Source organism: Ambystoma mexicanum, chromosome 6q (assembly GCF_040938575.1).
Source record: "Ambystoma mexicanum isolate Mex_15411 chromosome 6q, UKY_AmexF1_1, whole genome shotgun sequence".
Lineage (NCBI taxonomy): Eukaryota > Metazoa > Chordata > Amphibia > Caudata > Ambystomatidae > Ambystoma > Ambystoma mexicanum.
The window spans coordinates 655,729,716-655,742,673 of record NC_090937.1 but is presented as its reverse complement, the minus strand read 5'-3'; the positions used below and the strand labels follow the sequence as shown (position 1 = coordinate 655,742,673).

The 12,958-nt window shown below is 49.6% G+C and overlaps 1 protein-coding gene across 11 annotated transcripts in view; it reads left to right on the top strand.

The window, feature by feature from the left end:
* BLTP1 (bridge-like lipid transfer protein family member 1) overlaps nucleotides 1-12,958 on the top strand; it is a 2,946,455-nt gene that overhangs the window by 783,091 nt on the left and 2,150,406 nt on the right. The window lies entirely within an intron of this gene.

The following is a 12,958-nucleotide window of genomic DNA, read 5'->3' as shown; positions in this document are numbered from 1 at the left end:
GATTTGCACAGTACCTTAAAACGGAGAGGGAGCTGTCGCTGCGGCGGACGTTCCTGGTGGTTCCTGCAGGCTCACGGTTCCTGAGGCGACTGTTGGACTGACATGAAATAGGAAGACTGGAGGCTCCTGCGCCACCCAGGGAAGAAGCCAGCGACAGAGCAAAACCATGAATAAAAGGTGCGCGCCTTAAAACCCAAGCAGGGTCCGACCTTCCTGGCTATCCGGCCCACTGTAGCTCTGTACAGCAAATTCAACCAGAGGAGGGGTTCTGGCTTGTAGTTTGGGCGAACTGGTTGGTCCCACCAGCTCAAGGGAAGAAGTTTACTGGAGGATCTTCTCTGTCGTCGGATTCTGGAGATGCGGACCTGCAGCTGGGCTTCACCAGGCGGTTAAGTCGTTGTAGGGGTCCTCTTCTTCCAGCTCCTCATTGGTTCTTTCGTTCCAGTGGCGACTCTGCCTTTCCAGTCCCAGAGACCTGCTTTTTATGCACTTTTCCCCCCATTCGTACAGCCTGGCTGTCAATCGCACAGCAGGGTGGCTGGCCTGGCAAGGCCAGTCCCCGTAGCCAATCCGACAAGAGTGCGGCTTGGGTTACCAAAGGGAACCCATTGACAGGGGTCTGAAGATCCCTCCCTCATATCCTGCCTACCTAGACCTTCAGGCGCCTTAAGGAGGGCTTCCGTGCAGAAGCCAGCAAAAAGACAGTGAACAAAGGAATCATCCCCGGTTTGGCGCGCAGAGAAAAGCAAGAGAAAGACTTTAACAAAAACAAATGGCGAATAAACCCAGCCGGAGCCAAAATAAAATGTATTTGGTCAAGGGGAACAATACCACGTTTATATAAGATAATCGCGGTAGAAAAGTTAGGGTAGATACCACTGCCACCAGCCAAGTCTTAATTTAAAGGGAGCAAAACCATGCTCCAAGAGACACAGACAAAAAGGGATAAGAGTTAACCCTTTCTATGTAAGATGGGGTGTACTGGGTCTGTGGTTTAAAGTGACTAAAGCAAAGTTAATGGTAACTTTACCCTTTTCTGGGGGACAGTAGTCAGCCCCAGAAAAATTGAGTCAGTGGGAAGTCTAAAAGACAGCCCTGTATCACTGCACTGAAGGTGCTGTGTAACACGCAAAAAAGTTGTGCTCATGGAGTAGGTGAGGCTCCAGAGCCCAAGAACACACAAAAAGTGAAAACACACATAGCAAAACACATGTAAGAGTGGGGAAAAGGCTCACACTCTTACCAGGTGAAAAACATAAACCCTAGAAATCCAGCAAAGCTGCTGAGGGACTCAGTAGGTAAGGGAAATTAGCCATTTATGAGAATTCTCCCTAAGAGTAAGGGAAGCTTCCCTCCAGAGAATCAGTGACGATAGTGCAAGATTCGTCACACCTCTGAGTTCCCTGTTCACTTTAACTAGGGGGGGCCTCCTAAAAACTGTCCACCAGGCCAGGTTCTAGAAATCCATATTAACACTTACCTGTGATTTAATATGCTCAGTGTGTACCTGAAGACCTAATAAATAACTGTTTTTTCTATACTTACTGTCTGACTTAAATTATTGGTGTTGCTATGTGTGGACTCATTGTAGCCCTAGACAACTCTCACTTTTCCTGAGACTAACCCTTGACTGTTCAGCTGACTTACCTTGATTGGATTTTGGCTAATCTCTGTGTCTTCCCTTCCCTGTTTTCTAGAAGTATACTGTCCTCCCAAAATCCTCCCTCGAGGGCTGATTTTGGAAATCCATCTGAACACCTGACTGTACCAAGTGCTATTTTAGGGATAGAGTACTATTAGATGGTACAGAAACCACTGTGATCAGGACACTGGGGCTAGTGTAACTGTGGTGGATTCCACTTCATAAACCAATAGGGTCTGGCCTGAGCTTCTCTTAGTCCCACCAAGTGATAGGATGACCCCCTCAACGATTCCTAGTAATGCCTGTCACTCTAGCAGTAAACAGAGGAGTTGTTAGGATTCTTGTAAGCGTTCACAGGCAAGTCTCAGGTAGAGTTCTGCTGTGAAATTATCTTAAAGACGTAAGTCTTGCGAATGATACCACAGAAAGACCTTGTACAAGGTCTCAAATAAGTAAGGCTACATCAGCCTAGCCAACAGGCAAGCCAACCCAAAGGCAAGCCAAGCATTAGGAGTCAAAGGTTCCTATAAAGGGGAAGATGATTTACTCCCCTAAAGTATCTACAACTGAGGGTTCTGACCAAGCACCTGAATCTGACGAGGAAGAGGTGTTTCCTAACGTATTCAATCCCCATGATCACCCGGTTCTGCTGAGTTTACTTGGTGAAGGGGACCCTCTAGGGAAGAACTCAGTCAAGGTCAGAGAGAGAGTCCATTTTTGGATTATGTGAGGGGTCAGTGAAGGCAGACAACTTTGTGAAGTTTTCTCATCAAATTCCATTTTATTAAATTACAAGGTTGGATACATGCCTTCTCTCTCCTACCCTGATGAGGATTTCCCTCCCAAAAAATAAACTAAAGGAAACACTCTAACAAAGGATATCTGTCCATTACACGTATGCATACAATACATAAATAAGGATATGCATGGCAGTTCAAAACAATAATAATTCAAGCTGTAATGTAACCACAGTCTCTCTTTATAACCTGGTCAAATTCCCTTTTCCCAGATTTAAGTTGGATGCTGCTTCACAGTTCAAGAAAAGAAAATAAGGAAATCCTGGTTTGCAACAAAGTTAATACACAGTTCTTTGCAACTTTAACTTGTCAATAGAAAGTTCCAACACTCCAGTGATTAAACAAAGAAAATATAAGTCTCTTCCTTGAACAAGTATACAATTTATCCTCTTTAAACATTTCTCAGTTCATTAATAGCAACAATATTTGTCTTGGTCAGGATGATTTGCCACAACTGATAAATTCTAACGAAATGCAACTGCTTTGGACAGCTTTATAAGGTTCTTCCTTCAGCACCAACAACACCATACATTGTCTATGTCAGGACAATTTTGTAGTACTTCTACATCCACCTGGTTTACTCGCATGCCTGGCCTACTCCTCCAAAGACTTGCTATCCAGGTATACTCCCCTGTCTGAACAGCATTTCACAACAAGTGTTTTTGTGGTCAAGATCAACTGATATAAGATTCACAACAGCTTCACAGTATTCAACAGTTTGCAGCTTCGAAACATTTAACAACTCTTCAGGGGAAACAAGATTCACATTGGTGCTCTTTATACTCTCCTGTAAATAATGCTCCTCTCCCTCTGAATATCCTTTTCCAGAAGGGCAGCCTTTTTGCCACTCTTGTTTCCCCACTGCACAAGTAACCAAATACTGACAAGCATAGGGTCTTATTCGAGGGGATTGGGTCCTCCGACGTATTCCATATCTATGACATGTAATCACCACAGCTGTGCTGCTTCGGAAACTTTTCCGGCGTCTGCGTCCTGCGTCGATGACGTCGATGCGCCGACGTCGAGGACCTCCTCCGACGTCCGACGTCATCCGATGTGATAAGTAGGACGCACAACGCCCGTAGCCTCAGTTCCGTTTTTTCCGCGAACGTGTTGCTTCGTGTTTCTCGGTTCTAAGCCTCGACTCTTTGGAGTTCTGTTCTTTCTGGTTCTTCGAGCCTGTTCGTTTGTGAATTTCCTTCGGCGATGTCTTCCACTTCGTCTTCAACCCCGCGTCCGGGCTTTAAGAAGTGCGGGGAGTGTGGGTCCAAGATGTCGGTGACTGACTCGCACGACGCCTGCCTCTGGTGCCTCGGGGAGGCCCACGACACGGATGACTGTATCGACTGCCAGTCGCTCACGTCCAAAGCCTTACGCGAACGTAAGAAGAAGTTGTCGGTAGGTCGGGTGTCCAAGCCCCGGAAGTCGAAGTCGGCGGGGCTTTCGACGGATGATTCGAGGGGTGACTCTCCGCGTCATCGTCGGAAGTCTCGTCGATCTTCTTCTAGGAGTGGGTCTCGCCACTCCTCAGCCTCTTCGAGGCATTCTCGGAAGCGCCGTCACCGGTCGCCTTCCAGGTCCTCTTCCGAGGATTCTGCCCGGCACGTCGGTTACCCCACCAGCCGTGCGACGCCGGAGGAATGGGCTTCCTTCGGGAAGAAAATGTTGGCGATTCTTGAGTCGCAGGGTACTCAGCCGTCCGCGCCCCCGAGTGGGGTCGGCCGTGAGAGGTCGAGAGACACCGCTCGCAAGAGTGGTCGGCACGAGTCAGGGGAGCGGTCCCGTTCAGACAAGGAGGCTCGTTCTCGCCGTACCCGTTCCAGGTCCCGGTCCTCGACGCGTTCGAGACCGTGTGCTCCTGTGAAGTCTTCGAGGAAGACATCGACGTCTGAGGCGTCGAGGGCGTCGACAGGCTTTCTCGAGGCTCCGGCTTCGAGGAAGTCGTCGAAGCCGTCGACGATCAGGTCGTCAAGGGACACGCTCGGGGCTCCGGCTTCGAGGGCTGTGTCGACGCCGCCGATACTGAAGGCGCTGCATCTGACGTCGACGCCGATTTCGTCGACGCCGATCCTCTCGGCGCCGTTGCCGGTTTTCTCGGCGCTGATTCGATCGACGCCTTTCGTGTCGGAGGTGCCCCGTGTCACGGGTGTACCCCCTAGGAAGGCTCTGGTTAAGAGCAAGCACTCTCGGGTGCCTTTTCGCCACCTGGAATATATTTCAGAGGCGGATGAGGATTCTGATGGCCTGGTTCCTAGTCAGGTGCCAGATGACATTGTCTCGGGCCATAGTCAGTTTGACGATTTGAGGCAGTCACTGCATGATGCCAGTGGTCTGGACACCTCCCCGGAGGTGAAATTTTGTAGGCCTGAGCCTGGCTCCCATGCCGATTCCTCGTACAGGCGCCTTATGGCTAGGGTGTCTGAGTATCTGGGATGGTCTGCTTCCCCAGGGGAGTTTGTGCAGGATGATCTGACGGACATCCTTGATGTTGGTCCCCCAACTGACCATGTACTGCCGTTCCATATGGCTTTACAGAGAAGGGTGGCGGCGGCTTGGACTGCTCCGGAGAGTCTCCCGGCGGTGGGCAGATCCTTGTCGCTTAAATACCGTCCAGCCAGTAGCGACCCCTGCTACTTGACCAGGCACCCCACTCCGGATAGTTTGGTGGTGCAGGCGGCCACGGCCCCGGCAAAGCAGGCGTCGTACCCTACCATCCCTCCTGATAGGGACGACAAACGTTTTGATGGCTGGGCGAAGAAAGTGTTTTCTTCTGGTGGTATGGCGCTTCAGGCGGCCAACTCCATTTGTGCCTTGTCACGTTTCACGCACACTCTGTGGAACTGTGTTGCGTTAGCGGCTGAACATATTCCCGAAGGGGATGAACGGGATGGTTTCCTTGCTATGGTTTAGGATGGTAAGGATGCCATGTGTGAGTTCGTTCAGTCGGGTCTGGACTTGGCTGAATGCGTCAGTAGGTCCATGGCGGCGAGCACCGTGATACGCAGGTTTGCGTGGTTGCGGAAGTCGGGGTTTGCTCCTGATGTGCAGTCCCGGCTCCTCAACATGCCCTTTGGCGGTGAACACCTTTTTGGCAGCAAGGCTGACGAGAGCCTTGAGAGGTTGCAGACCTCAAAAGCTGCAGCAAAGTCGTTGGGCGCTGCAGTTCGCCAACCTCCGCCTTTTCGTCCTAGGGGACAGCAGTGGCGGGGTGGTTCCTTTCGCTATTACTCGTCCTTCAGTAAAGCGAGAGGAGCTGGCAGTCAAAGAGGCCAACGCAGGGGTACCAGAGGTGGACGACAGGGTACCCGTGGTGCCAAGGCCGCTCGGGCAGTTGCCTCTTTGCCCTCAGGTAACGCCGCAGCCGCTCCTACTCAGTCATGAGGCCGGGTCCCATGGTTCGCCGGTTGGGGGAAGGCTGGCGCAGCATCTTGTAGAGTGGCAAGCCATTACTTCGGATGTGTGGGTTCTGGAGATCATAACCCACGGCTACTGTCTTCCCTTTCGGCACAGGCCTCGCGACAATCCACCGGGGAACCTCTCTTTGAAGTGTCCGGATCCGCTCCTTGCGCAAGAAATTCAAGCCCTGCTGGAGAAGGGCACTATAGAACTGGTGCCTGTAGCGGAGAGGAACAAGGGATGGTATTCCCCTTATTTTTTGATTTCGAAGAGATACGGGGGATTGAGACCCATCATGGACTTGCGCGGTTTGAACAAACTCCTCAGGAAGGACAAGTTCAAGATGGTTACTCTCTCTCAAGTCCTCCAGGCCCTTCAGCTTCAGGCTGGTTGGTGTCACTCGACCTCAAGGATGCTTACTTCCATGTGCCGATCCATCCCAAGCACAAGAAGTACCTGAGGTTCGCGGTTGGCGACTCGCACTTTCAGTTTCGGGTCCTGCCGTTCGGATTGACCTCCGCCCCGAGGGTTTTCACCAAGCTCATGGTGGTGGTGGCAGCGCATCTCAGGCAAGGGGGGATTCACGTCTACCCCTACCTGGACGATTGGTTGATCAGGGGGAGCTCTCCCGAGCAAGTCCTGGATCATCTGTCCGTCACCTGCCACTCCCTTCACAGGCTGGGCTTCTCCCTCAATTTAAAGAAGTCCCATTTGACGCCAACACAGAGGCTCCAGTACATCGGAGCAGTGCTCGACACTTCCCTGGGGCAGTGTTTTCCTCCCCAGGTGAGGGCTCTTCACATTCAGCAGATGGTGCACAAGTTTCAGCAGGCCCAGACGCTCCCAGCGTTCGAGTTCTTGAGGTTGCTCGGCCTCATGGCATCCTGCATTCTTCTGGTGCCAGAGGCTCGCCTGCGAATGAGATCTTTGCAGTGGGCACTCAAGACGCAATGGTCGCAGTCCTCCGGCAGGATGTCGGACCCGGTTCAGGTGCCGCCCTCGGTCGCCCAGGACCTTCGGTGGTGGGCCGTCGAAGGCAACTTGATGAGGGGGGCTCCATTTTGGCTTCCATGGCCGAAGGTGACAATCGTGACGGATGCATCCCTCGCGGGATGGGGAGCTCATGCCAACGGGCTGACAGTCAGCGGTCGTTGGTCTCCGTCGGAGTCCAGACTCCATATCAATCTGTTGGAGCTGAGGGCCGTCAGGCTAGCCCTGAAGGCTTTTCTGCCGACTGTGAGAGGAATGAATGTCCTGATCCTGACGGACAACACAGTGGCCATGCACTACCTCAACAAAAAGGGGGGGGCAGGGTCACTTCCTCTGTGCAGGGAGGCGATGCAGCTCGGGTTCTGGGCCATCCAGCAGGAAGTTTCGATCTCGGCAGTTCATCTGGCCGGAGACGAAAACGTGACGGCGGACGCTCTGAGCAGGCAGAGCGCGATCTCTCACGAGTGGGAGTTGGCTCAGGAGATTCTCTTGGAGATCTTCGCCCTTTGGGGGACCCCTCAAGTGGATCTCTTCGCCTCCAGTGTCAACCGGAAGTGCGAAAGGTTTTGCTCGCGGGAATTTTCTCCGAAAGGAGCCTTGGGAGACGCGTTCGTGGTGGAGTGGTCATTCCCGCTGCTGTACGCGTTTCCTCCAGTCCCCGTCATCCCGCAAGTGCTGCGGAGGTTACGGAAGTTCGGTTCCCGGATGATCCTCATTGCTCCGGCGTGGGCTCGGAGGACGTGGTACCCGGACCTTCTCGACTTGTCCATCTGCCCTCCACGTCGTCTTCCCTACCGAGACGATCTGCTCTCACGGGAGGGGGGTCAGGTTCTCCATCCAGAGGTCGGATCCCTCAACCTTCACGCTTGGCTTCTGAAAGGTTGAGGTATATGGATTGGGACCTCCCTGAAGGCGTGATGGAGGTGTTGCTTTCGGCCCGTAGGCCAGCAACGAAGTCTCTGTACCGTTGCCGTTGGCGTAAGTTCTGCGACTGGTGTAGAGTTCGGAATGTGGATCCTTTTGCATGTGACATCCCCATGGTTCTGTCCTTTTTGCTTTCTCTGGCCCACAGGGGCTTGCAAGTGGGTACCATTAAAGGTTACCTGGCGGCGCTGTCCATCTTAAAGCGCTCGTCTGAAGAGTGTTCTTACTTTAAAATCCCTTTAATTTCACAGTTTCTGAAAGGGCTCACTAATGTGTTCCCTCCGTCACCTTTCCTGGTGCCCGGTTGGGATTTAAACCTTGTTCTTAGGTTTCTTATGGGTGCTCCGTTTGAGCCTTTACATTCTTGCCCTTTGAGGCTGTTAACTCTGAAAACTGTGTTTTTAGTTGCGGTTACTTCCGCTCGCAGAGTGAGTGAGTTACAGGCACTTTCAGTTAAGCCACCCTTCACTGTTTTTCACAAGGACAGGGTTGTCCTTCGAGTTCGTCCTTCTTTTCTTCCGAAGGTAGTGACGGAATTTCATTTAGCCCAGAAGGTTGTTCTTCCGGCATTCTATCCTCCTCCGCATCCTGGTAAGGAAGAGGAGAGGCTCCATAGGCTTGATCCTAGGAGAGCTTTAAGCTTTTATGTTTCACGCATGTCCCGGGTCAGAGTGGACGATCAACTCTTTATTGGTTACGCTGGAAAGCGTTTGGGGCAAGCTGTGACGAAACAGACTTTGTCCCGCTGGATTATTTTGGCCATCTCGGAGTGTTACCGCTTGGCGGGTAAGGACCCACCGGCTGGCTTGCGGGCCCATTCTACCAGGGGTGTGGCTGCATCTACTGCCCTGCAGAGGGGTGTTCCTATTCGCAACATCTGTGATGCATCCACCTGGGCTTCAGTACATACATTTGTACGGCATTATTCCCTCGATTGCATCAGAGGGCAGGATCTGGCCTTTGGCAAGGCGGTCCTTTGCTCGGCTATTTGATTGGCTATTCTAAAATTTTGCTTCTAAATTCTTTCCCTCCTCCTTGTTTTGGTACTGCTTTGGGAGTCTGTCATAGATATGGAATACATCGGAGGACCCAATCCCCTCGAAGAACAAGTTACTTTCTTACCTGGTAACGTTCTTTCGATGGGATGGTCCGACGACGTATTCCATATCGCTCCCACCCTGCCTTCCCCGCTGCAGAATTTCTTTTGCGATTCCAGCTTACGTTCAGCAAGGCTTTGTGTCTGACTGGCAGTTGACTTATGTCACACGTTCTGGGGGAAAAAACTACAACTGAGGCTACGGGCGTCGTGCGTCCTACTTATCACATCGGATGACGTCGGACGTCGGAGGAGGTCCTCGACGTCGGCGCATCGACGTCATCGACGCAGGACGCAGACGCCGGAAAAGTTTCCGAAGCAGCACAGCTGTGGTGATTACATGTCATAGATATGGAATACGTCGTCGGACCATCCCATCGAAAGAACGTTACCAGGTAAGAAAGTAACTTGTTCTTCTGCTTCTCCTTTGGCATTGGCAATGTGATTTTATTCCAGCTTTTATCACGTGTTGGTTGAAGTATGGGCAACAAGTTTAGAATATATGGACCTCTCATTAGCCCCTTTCTGCAGTTGCCAATATCTGCTGGATTGTTTTTGACTTGATCTTAGTCTCTCTTCACTTGTGCAATGCTTTTAGATTAATTCATAATGATATTGCCCCATCTGATAGCTGGGCTTTCCACAGACTCACAAGCTTAAAGTTAGTCATTTGGTTTTGTTACACAAGGCTTTTGCTGCTTTTCACCAGTTCGGCATTGATAATTACTTTGAAAACCACTTTTGCTCATACACGAGTGCCGCTTACGCTGCTTTTCAATAGTTTGGTGTTTTAAAAGTCCTTTCAAAACTACTTTCATTCGTAGATAGGTTCTGCTAACTCGCTGAACGACTGCTTTCAACATGCGAGCGGTTGTGGAATGCTCCGGGGTCACAACCAGCTTGTGAACTCACTGGGTAAGGCGTGCGCTTCCGATCCCCTCGCCGCGTGCTGTACTTCGGCTTCTTTGGCTCTTTGCGACCCAGCATAATGCTTCTTTTAGTCCGCCTTCACTCACCCCACCTACAACAGGAGCTCCTTCTGCTCCTGAGGCGCTCTGGTGCAATCCAGCCACTGCAGACAGCCTTGAAGCCCTCGAGTGCACGCCAGCCACCAGAGACAGCCTCCTGGGAAGGAAAACTTCCCTCGCTTTCATTTCCCACTGCGCAGCCTCTGCAGAACTGGTCTCCAGAAGGCAAGCTGATACCCTACCTCTTTGCGACTTAATTCTCCATAAATCTGACCATAAGCCCTTTAAACGGCTGATGAACATGAAGGGGATAATCCAAAACTATTCAGGTGGTCCATAGGCCTACATGGCTTTGACTTCACTATTGAACATAAGCCAGGTCCTCAACATAGTAATGCTGTTGGGCTGTCCAGGATGCATAAATAACTGGAACAGGAATACCATCCAGGGGTGGATTATATACCCCTGCCCGCTGTCTGGGTGGGGGCGGTGAGTGTTGGAAAGAGTTTATTCTTTATACTTTCCTTCCATAGACATCTATGGGACACCCTTTCTTTTTTCTTTGTTTTGCCTGTGGTCTGACTTTTTTGAGGTACGAAAGCCTTCTGCTTTACTTCCCTTGGTTTGTACTGCTTTTTAAGATTAAAGTAATCAGTCCATCAGACTATCAGTACTGTGAGATTGCCTCCCCTACTGAAGTTCTTGTATTTTTAAAGCCGCAGAAATCACCTTAAAGTCAAGTGGGGTTAATGTAGCTTTCAAGTCCCGGCATGGGGTTGCAGGGGGGAGGCGGACATGTTAGGTAACGGTCCGGCAGTCCGAGGCATGGAAGGCCCGAGCGAAAGCAATGGCCTCGGCTCGGGCTGTGGGCCATTACTGGCCATACACCCCTCCCCCCCCAACCGACAGGCGTGAAAGCCATTCGCACTCGGGGGTTCATCTGAGGTGCAAATTGCTTTTTTTTTTCCTCTGGAGATTGGCTACCATAAGCAACGCCAATCTTCGAAAGAAAGAAAGCAAGATGGCCACTGCCATTGAGAAAAGGGACTGAATCCTTTTTCTATTTCTATGGCGGCCGGGGCAGGAGGTGCACTGGACCGAGGCATAAAGCTCTGGTACTACAGGTCAGTGGGGATGGAGGAGTTGTGGGGAAGAAGTTTGGGTTTGGTTTGTTCGGGTAGGAGGGGAGGAAACAGGCAGAGGCTCCCTGGTGCCTCATCACATTAAAAATAAAGAAATAAATGTTGACCCCCGCGGAGGGGCCTCCGGTGGAGGGCACAGCGGGCAGAGAATGTATATTCTCGCCTGCCTTTCCAGCCACCTGATTGGTTTATGGCCCTTCCCCAGGGGCAATAAACTTTGAATCCCTATGACCTTTTCTTTTGTAACTTTGTGTCCAAGATTTCCTGGTGGCAGTGGATATTTTTCTAGGATGTTTTTGACTTTTTACTTGTGCACTTTGTTTTACTGCTTAATACTGCTTAATACTATAAAGAGTACAACATACGTGATGGCTTGGTATCTACAGAGTTTAGATTCTTGCTTCCAAAAGGCTACCCATTAAGCTGCGTTACGATGTATCTTTGCATTTGTCTGCCAGCTTTTTGTCTTTTTTCCGCCAGCTTCACATAGATACAGTTCTAATGTTTTTAACAGATGTTTCTGCCATTAACACCCTAGTGCTGATGGGAATAAAATACCTCTCATTTGCATTTGATTTACAGTCTGTACTGTCTGTTGTTCCTTAAGAAGAGTACCCTAATCTGCTGGAAATTACCAATGAGCTTTCTATATCCCTTGTCTAGTAAGTTGGGAGATGTACTTACTGACATTGATTTTTGTAATTACCACAGATAATATGCCTTCCGGAGACTGGATTGTTGGCTTTGGTGGATATATTTGGTTTTACCTTTTTTTCGATACCTGCGAAAAAAGACCCTTCGGGCAGAACAAGCGGGGGTCTTATAGCTTGTATTTCAACTTCTTTAAATGCAAAATGTACCTAAGTCGATTTGTGCAAAACAAAAGTGATGGCTGGAAGGTTTAGAATTAATCATAACCTCTGGCATTGCTCTGGGCAACCCACCAGGCCATCGTTCTTTGCCTGCCAAGCCATTACAAATCGGGAAAGACCATATGAAAATCAGTCTTGGTCCCAGCTCATGGTTATGATTTATTCAAAACCTTCCAGTCATCAAAATTTGGTTTTGCCTATGTCGATTTGACCATTGTTGAGCTTCTAGGGATCATGATGACATTACCAGGAACATGTATGTTTTATTTATTTAATGTTAACCTTAGACCTTTGTCCTGCTCTTTTGTAGAGCTAGATGCATAATTGGGAGTGCTTGCTGGTGTGTGATTTGAGTACGAGTAAGAACATCTTAGTGGTAGAGGATTTTAATTTACAATTTGATGCTATGCCTGCTGTTTGTTAGCTTCAGGATCCTTCACTCTTGCGCTTTAGCTCCTTTATGCAGTGGACCTAAAGCTCTGCAACTAGCAACTATTTTTATTCTTATGGCTTCAGAGCTTGCAATGGTAGGCTTCAGGGAGACTGCCCAGCTTGCCTGATGTTTAGCACCTTGCTGAAGCAGTCATATTGATATGATATGGCATTTATAATGCGCCTATACACTGACTGTATATCTGTCAATCTGGCAGGATTGCATGTCCTTAGATCGTTTTAAGTTATTGAAAGGTTTCAGAATGACTGTGACCCACTGTGTATGTCGGTCAATGTTTTAGAGGGCCTCACATTTAGTTCTCGTCTGACAATATTGGGGCCACTCCCTTCTTCAACATAAAGAGAATACAATGGTCTAAATTGCAGAATAATATTGATATCCCATAAATATATGCTAATCTGTTGCCAGTCCATCTTCAAACGCTATCCTCAAGTCATTTTCCTTTTATAGTAAATGTATGGATGTGGTCAAACCCTTTGTTACTTAGCCAGCTTTCTCCATGAAGAAAATAGTCTATTTTACAATAGTTGGGAAGGATTATAGAAAGGCTAAAATTGATCTCATAGAATGGAAATCAGCACAGGGGCTAGCGTCATGGTTGCATACAAGTAGAAGAGCTACAAAGATCTCTTAATTTGCAAGGAAGGTGAATATAGCATGGAAAATTGGAAGCTGAC